Source organism: Brachypodium distachyon, chromosome 5 (assembly GCF_000005505.3).
Source record: "Brachypodium distachyon strain Bd21 chromosome 5, Brachypodium_distachyon_v3.0, whole genome shotgun sequence".
NCBI lineage: Eukaryota > Viridiplantae > Streptophyta > Magnoliopsida > Poales > Poaceae > Brachypodium > Brachypodium distachyon.
Genome location: NC_016135.3, coordinates 19,465,694 through 19,474,444, shown reverse-complemented (window position 1 = coordinate 19,474,444; position 8,751 = coordinate 19,465,694). Strand labels below are relative to the sequence as shown.

General features: G+C 41.0%; 1 non-coding gene across 1 annotated transcript; it reads left to right on the top strand.

Annotated features, from left to right (window-relative positions):
- The first annotated feature begins 348 nt into the window (after positions 1-348).
- On the top strand, positions 349-6,674 carry LOC100823736. The gene is made up of 6 exons (XR_002960949.1): positions 349-549; positions 925-1,148; positions 1,931-2,047; positions 2,213-3,081; positions 3,184-3,336; positions 6,120-6,674. It is a non-coding gene; the product is annotated as an F-box/FBD/LRR-repeat protein At1g13570 (transcript).
- Positions 6,675-8,751: the final 2,077 nt, after the last annotated feature.

Below are 8,751 nucleotides of genomic sequence, written 5' to 3'. Positions count from 1 at the left end.
TGTGCCACGTTGGAGCTTCGTACCAAGGGCCCATAGGCTGACCTGGCACGACCCGCTTATATTTGTTTAGTTTTTCTATATTGGCCCATCAATACTCAAAATTCTGGTCCAACTCGACAATTTTTGACCATTCTAACCTTTTTTCCTTAGGTGGGCCTTATGCGGAGCTGGGCTTTCCTCAGGCCCTGGCTGGCATTAACGGGTCCGAGTGACCGGGCTCTGTACCGCTCCTGGACCATGAGGCTGCCATTTGAGCCGGTCCGGCTCGGCCCCTCCAATGACGAGCTTCACCGGACCGCAGCCGGGCCAGGCCCGTTTATCCCGAGCCGTATGATTATTTTTCCTTATCTGTCCCTAGTTCTCTGCTCTCCCTCTCGCGGTCTCGCTCTCGCCTCTCCCCACACGTCCGCCGCCAGCCCGCCAACCAACTGCCGGCGGCCAGGCGCCGTCTCCTCCAGCCCGAGCCGCCTGCTCCCCTTCCCCAAGCCCCCATCCGCTCCCCCTAACGACGTCCTCGCGTGTGGCTTCGAGCTGGGCTGCACCCATCAGGTGCCCATACAACTGCTACTGCCCCTTTGTGTGCCTGTGTGCTGCGCTGTGTGCCCATGATGGCTATTCTGAACATTTATTTAATGGATGAACTACTAGTGTGTGTGCTTTATGTGATTTGCTACTTCCATGAGCACCTGATGCTTGCAGCTTGCTTTTTTTCAATTTTAAATTTCATACTCCCTCCGATCCATATTAATTGTTGAAATATTACATGTATCTAGACACACTTTAGGCATAGATACATCCATATTTTGGAAAATTTGAGACAACTAATATGGATCGGAGGGAGTAGTGAACTTCTAATATCACCTGATGCTTGCAGGCTGCAGCTTGCTTTCTTCAATTTTATTATTGTTTCCTGTTTTGCTGTAGGGTGAGAATGAAATATACTCCCTCCGTCCACAAATAAGTGTACGTTTAGCTTCAAAATTTGTCCACAAAAGAGTGTACTTCCTTCTACTGCACCTCAAGCACCTCCGGTTCAGGTCTTTTATGATTGTGACCAATTTCCTGGCCCGTTGGAAGGCCAAAGCTGCCCAAGTGATTGATCTCCCCCCCTGAAAAGGAACAAGTTCGGATAATGATGAATAACATGAGTAGGCAATACCATGACTATTTCTATTTCCAAGCTCTCTTTTCAAAGCACTCTAGAGTAAAAAAATGTTCTCTCTCATCACTTGGAAATCAAACCCAATAATATTTTTCCATTCACTTGGCTCATTGGAGGTAAAAGAATTAAAAAGGAGAGAGATGGTGGTTGGCATATATTCCCAATGCATTTTTTACCTTACTTTATAATTTGTATTGAAATTCCATATATACACTTATTTGTGGATGGAGGGAGTACTGTTTATTATCACTGAGTTGATGCGGGTCGGGTAAACCTGTGGGTCCTTGAGACCCATATCAGGGCCGGGTCTGGTAAATTTTTAGACCCGGGTTCGGGTCACGGATCGTGTGGCCGGGTCCGGGTCTGGTATGGCCGGCCCTGGCCCCGAACCCGTTGGGTGCCATCCATAGCCCAGATGTTTTTTTTGTGAGATTTTCTAGCGTCTTTCTGGTTAGCCCGTCATGTACTTTTAGTATATAAAACTCCCTCTGGTCCTAAATTCTTGCCGTTGTTTTAGTTCAACAAATTTTAACTAAATCAACGACAAGAATTTAGGATCGGAGGGTGTAGATTTTAAATATGAAGCTACCAAGAAAAGTCACATCCTTTTCCACCCAGGAAAATCCCATGTTTCCTATCTCAACTACTCCCATTTCATAATTCACTTATCAGAAAGTAATAATTCCAGTTTTTTTTTTCAAATGAAAGAAATGGCAGGTGATGTTTTGATGGCCGACTCTGAAATGTTTGTAGCAACTTCTCTTGCAGACAGAGGTTAGTTAAGCTAGTTGAATGGGAAAGAGAAGTCTGAATTCAGAAAAACACATGCATGGAACAACGGCGAAAAAGAAGAGATCAGGGCTTCAGCTGAGCAATATGCCAACGGTATGGATTTTTCGATTGGACTCACATGTAATTAGAATCTTGTATCGGGATGCCTTGCACCCTTCTCCTTCCTCCAAATGATCTGGTACCACATAACATGGTGCAATTAGCTCACTATTGTTGTTTTTATTCAATAATCTATAGCGCCACATGTCTTTGCTGTAGGATATTCTCTGCAGTATCATGTCAAAATTACCGCTAAAAGAAGCCGTACGGACGAGCATACTATCCCAGCAGTGGAAATATCATTGGTGTTGCCACTCAAATCTAGAATTTAGTTTTACATCAATGTTGTCAAGTCATCATCTTGGTGGACCTATCACAGCTGATAGTCGTAATCTAATGAAACAAGAGTTCATTGAGAGAGTTGATGCAGTGCTAAAGCAACACAGTGGCCTAGGGGTCGAGAACTTCAGAGTCTGGTTTCCATTTAACAATGGAAATACAGATCCGATAGAAAGATGGGTGAACTTTGCTGTAGCATCAAAGACGAAGCACCTCACTCTCAATTTCTCATCTGCACGCTGCATAGGAAAGCCATGTATCTTTGATTTGCGGCTTCTGGATGGCAGTGTTAGTTCACACTTGCAATATGTAGAACTTAGTTCAGTTTTTCTTCAGCTTCCTGTGGGTTTCAAGGGTTTTCAGAACCTTAGAAGGCTTCACTTAGCAGACATGACTATTACCGATGAGGACTTCACCTTTTGATGTCCAATTGCAATGTTCTGGAATTCCTTCGAATTACTGACTGTAGTATGCTTACAAGAATACATATATCTCATCCTTCAAACGCACTTAAGCATTTGCAAGTGCATAAATGCCGCTCGCTTCAAGTGATGGAGTTAAACTTTGGTCTGATAACACTTGAGTACAGTGGTCCATTGATACCGTTATCACCTCCTGGAACTTTGCTTCTAACAAAGATATCCATGAAGCCGTGGGATTCTTGCACTGCTCTTGAGTATATCTTCACAGAACTTCCTAGTACTGTGCCTCGCCTTGAGATGCTGACTCTGAAATGTCACGAGGTTGAGGTGTGGCATAACATTTCCATTTTTTTGTGCATTCGTATTGATATTGTTTCTGGTGGATTTTTCTTATTAACTTATCATGTTTTTTGTGTGGGCATGATTCAGAGGGCTACATTGCCAGAAAAGCTTCCCAAATTTGTTTATCTGAGGCACCTCAGGCTGGAGTTGTCTTCTGGGCCTTTGGAGAAGAAGGTTGATGCCCTTGACTTTGCCTGCCTTCTGGTTGCTGCTCCTTTCTTGGAAAAGCTGGAATTTCACGTAAGTTTGGCATTTCAAGTCTTCAGATATATTGTTTTGCACATGAAGTCGGTGACCTAATTAATCTTTAGCAAATTGAGTACTCCTTCCATTCCATAATGAAGCTCATATAAATTTGTGCTCTTGAACCAAGACATATCTCGACATATTGGTTTAAGAATAAATGGGTGTGGGCAGTTATTGGTCGGATGCGGGAGCCAAGAGAATTATGAGCTATATTATGGTATAAATAGAAAAAAAAATGTATGAGCTATTATGAGTATAAGTGAACCAAGGGAGTACTGTTTTTCACCTGCCGCGAGTTAAATATGGCACTATTATGTCCATCTTGTGGATTACTATGCTACCTTAAAATGGTTCCATATCATCAAGTACTGAGCTAGTAATGATGATCGAGAAGTACTGTGTTATAACCAATGTGCAGTTGTCAATCTATGCCTTCATCACCTCCTGGTTCTTGACTTTGTTTATCCCCTATCGCAATTTTTCCCTCGTAACTAGATTTTATAGGCCTGCCCAATATAAGAGCAAGGCACACACATGTCTTAATCAGGATCAGTGAACTTAATAACAGAATCCATTAGAATGGACCCATATTGTTCAGCTTATATCTTCAAGATCCATGGTATGCAACTGCAAATTCTGCAAGATGAGAACGATTTCCTTCTTTAGAGAGGGCTTGGGATATGGTAGTAGAACCAAGACCATCCACAAGGACTAAGAAGTAAGAACATTCCATACATAACCGGCACCCGGGCAATTTAAATGATCTATCATTTCGTCATTAAAAAAGAAGTAGCACATCTCATCTCCCTGCTAAAACATCTTCCAATAAGATTATTGTTGGTTAAAGCAGCCTCAGAATGATCTTTATCTTCATTCTTCAATGTTATTCCTGAATATCTCATCGTCAAGGAAAGTGGCCATCCAGCAATCTTCTCTTAAGAAGTGGAGCAGTTGAAGCACCTTGTTTTCAACTCCGGTGAAATGAATTAAGGGGTTGTATTACTCTAGTTCACCTAAAATATGGAGTCGGGGGTGTTTGGGGCAACTTCACCTGCTTCACTGGTGAAGTTGTGGAGTGGAGCTGTCCCAAACACACCCTAAATATAACCACTGTTTTATACCATATCCAAATCATGCTTATCATATATCCTGTACTCGTCCACCGTTTGCATCAAGTCTGGTCTGTCTTCTGAATATCTGTAGAGTTTTCATGAAGTAAGATCGCAAGATGGATTTGTGTGCTAGACACCTGTCTAATAGTGATTTCTGCTTCATTAGAAATTCCATATAAATCATGATCGACAAAGCCAATGATTTCATCCAGCAGCAACCTATTTTCCGGGTCTTGGCTTTATGACCAATGAACGTCTTACAACCATCAAAGAATAAAGATCTGATTTCCATACTTTTTTTCTTCTAGATGGAACACCATTTACCCTGCTTGTTATTAAAGCAAGATTTCAACAGAAATACAAAAGGGTTGGTGTTGCCAGCTTTAACTAACTCCAAGATCACAATAACCCAAAAAGAACCACATAGTCTAAAATGAAACTGAAATAAAGGCAACAAACGGAAGTCATTAACTAAATCCATGCCACAACTTATCAACTTGAACTTTGTGAGCTACAATAAGTTTTGCTCTAAAATTATTTTGTTATCAGTGAGCTCACATTGAACATCCACTCCACTCAAATAGAGCTTCTTTATTTGTCACTTCCTATCCTATACTAGAGAAAGAGGTTGGTGGTTGAGTCGGGAACCCAATCTCGAGCCAAAACCTTTCACACATTGCTCCAGAGCAACACAAATTGAAACATCAAATGGTCTATATTTTCAAGGACTCCACACAAAGACATGTTTCATCCTCAGGCCCACTCCACATCTTTTAGCCACTCACTACTCCCTCCGTTTGGGTTTATAAGGCCCACGCGGAATTTTATGTCAAACTTTGATCAACAATTGCATTGACAATACGAGATTATTTCGGCACAAAAGATATATTGTTGGATTCGTATTGAAAAACTCTTTCTAATGCTATAACTTTTGTATACATATACTAAATATAATTTGCATAATCGTTGGTCAAAGTGTGGCACGAATTTCAATAGGAGCCTTATATACCCAAACGGAGGGAGTACCTAGTATGAATCCTGCCCTACAGCATTTCGCTTCCTATTCTGAAAGATGTCTGTTTGGCAAGTCGAATAAACAACATTCTATCCCAAGGCCCAAGGTTTAGTATGCTGTTTTTTCTTGTTCTTTTTGAACTCAGGTTTAGCATGCTGTTGGTTGAGATAGACATCCTAAAGTCCTTTCCTCTGATATTGGCTATCTTGTAATTCAATACCCCCCAGAATCTTCTGAAGGATACACCCCATTGTTTAGCCATATGATTTACTCAGCCAAGCTTGTTGTTCAGATATTACGAACAAATTAGGTAGTCTATGTTCTAAATGTACATGTCCGAACAACACATCATGCCTAAACTTAGTGCTGCATCCCACTATCCATATTCCATAGTGTCTAAACGTTATGTGGAGTCACATGGCCTTTCTGTTCGATGTTGGACCTACAAAATAGATTAGACAATGGCCATAGAGATATAGCTAGCAGAGATCAACTGCTGCCAAATATTGATCACTGTAAACTAGTGACGAGAAAGTACTGCAAACATATAGCAGATGAATGTGTCTGTTTTTTTCCTTAAGTTGCGCTCTATGTTGTCCGGGGTCATAAGATTTCTAAACGCACTTACATTCTTCCAAATTTTCTTTCAGATGTGGCGGATGGTTTCTGTGAATCAAAGTTATGGTTACGGTCAACAACTAAGGAGTATTCCTTCACAACCTCATTGCCATCTCAGGTTTGTTGATATTACCGGATTTTATGGTCAGAAAGATCAATTGGAGTTGGCACTTCATATTCTCAGAAATGCTGCCATGCTTGAGGCAATGAAAATAGATCCAAAGCCTTCAATAGCTGCTGAGTATGGACAAATGCAGGGTCCTTTTTTCTTGGATGGCTACCAAGTTGCCCGTGATTATGTGCTTAGAGAAGACAAGTGTAATGTTCTTTATATTAAACATGTTCCACGTAAGACCATTGAGGCTAAATTCCTATCTGGTTCATTATGGAGCAAGTTAGTTTCAGAGCAAAAGGCTAAGTGGGCCTCTAATTGAAATGAAAGAACAAAAACGGTTCAATCTCGCTTTGCACTTTTAGATTGAGAACACTGAGTTACGGAGTATTTGTGTGAGTGTGTTTTGTAATTCTCATGAAACAGCTCTTTAGTTTATTATTATTTGATGAAAAAGAGACGTTCCTTTTGTTCAGTACTACTCCACAAATCGCCCACCGGTGGTATAAATTTTCGAGCTGGAGCGCTTAACAGGCTGATTTTATTAACTGCTACTCTGTCCATAAATTAGTGTATTTCTAGGTTTGTCCTAAGTCAATGATATCAAAATTTGATCAATTTTTTTGGAAAACGTATCAACATTTACCCCAAATTAGCATCATTAGATCCGGTTTGAAATGTAGTTTCATAATATACCGATTTTATTTCATATGTGTTGCTACTTTTTTCAACAAATTTGGTCAAAATTAAAAAATTAGACTTCGAACAAAACTAGATGTACATTTATTTGTGGGTGGAGGAAGTACTTTAGATGGTTTTGTTTTCGCACGCGGGATGAATTAAAACTAGACGAATAAAGCTGTCGACGCTCATGTGTCATCGCTTGCGCCGTTTTTCTGCTTCCTCTCTCCGTCTAATAAAAGATGGCTCAAGTTTATCAAAATGTGGATGTATTTAAACATGGCTTAACATTTAAATTTAGTCAAAGTTAAGACATCATTTGTTAGACGGAGGCAGTAGTATTTTTTTAATGCTTTCACTTGCTGGACAGATCACGGCTCTCCGGCCTTACAACTAACTGTAACAAAATTGGCTTCAGGACAAAAACGAACCGCAAAAACGATCGCACGAAAACATGTCGATGGTATCCAGCCTGAAATAACCACAAGATACTCAAAAGATCCAAACCAGATTACAGTACTTGTTCACAACATAGGTGTCCTACATAGAAAGGAGTCTGGTACGTCAACCAGATACACACGTTTTATTAAAAAAACTCTAGATACACAAAACCTCATGCGGTTGGACGGCAGCGGCACAGACCATCAGCCGCCACACAATCGCTTGTTATTAACACTAGCAAAAGATCCGTGCGTTGTTACGGAACAACAGAAAATTATATCAGAACGTCAAATTAATTGCTCCAGGCTCATCCCATCGCCGTCCAAGCCCCGTGTGGAGCCACCGGCGCGCACGAGCCGGTGGAGGCGGCGGTGGCCCGCGACGGATCCGCGGGTCCGCAGCTGCCTTCCTCACATGGATGACGCCGACACGCACGAGCTGGTGGAGGCGACCAAGAGCGGCGGCGGGCGCCAGCGAGATCCCAAGGGATAGTAATTACTGTGCCCGTGCGTGCTAGGGTCAATAAAATCACAAACTGTTTATTTTTTATTTTCTGTGTAGGCAACTCATGAAATTGTCGAGGTTGGCATGCGGGTGTGGTGACGTCGGTTGTAAGATGGAGTAGAAAAAATCGTGAAAAAAACTGGAGGAAAAGAAAATATCGGGTAGTAGCATATTGGTTGTAATTTTAACTGGAGGAAAAAAACCAAGTAATGACATATTGGTTGTAATTTTAACGAAGTTAACCTTCGGTGACCGCAACCGTACCATCATCACTAACTCCAATTTAATAGATAGTAATAGACTATAAACACAAAACATTGTCCTGGTCACAGTCAAAGAATTAGCCAAAAAGAACCACCATCTACTCGCAAGGCAACTTGCAACTAGAATTAGGACATATTCTAAAAAATGGTACTCACTCCGATCCTAAATTATTGTTGTTGTTTTAGTTCAAATTTGCACTAAAGCTGCAACAAAAATTTAGGATCGGAGGAATAATAATAAGAAGAAATGCATCGAAATTTGGTACCTCCTCAAAATTCTCAAAATGTTTTTTTTAGAATTTAGGATCTTGAGGAGGTACCAAGTCCCTGATGCTTAGTGCCAGCCAACCTACCAAATTGACAAAATACATTCACCACATCACATTACTTTGTGACATGGAGACCCCGACTCCTTTGTTAGAAACATTTATAGTATAATATTGGGCAAACAGTTCTATTGCCACAACTATCTTTTCTGCAATTATAAGCATCACCAGCTTCAGTAGCTTCCCGCGTCACATGACAGAAAACACAATTTTGACGTTGTAATGTGCTATCGATTCATATCTTGCATCGAAAACAACTCAAAATGCTACGTATCAAATGAACAAGATTCCATAGGGACTACCATTGCAATATGTAGAACGTTCAAGCCAAGCGATG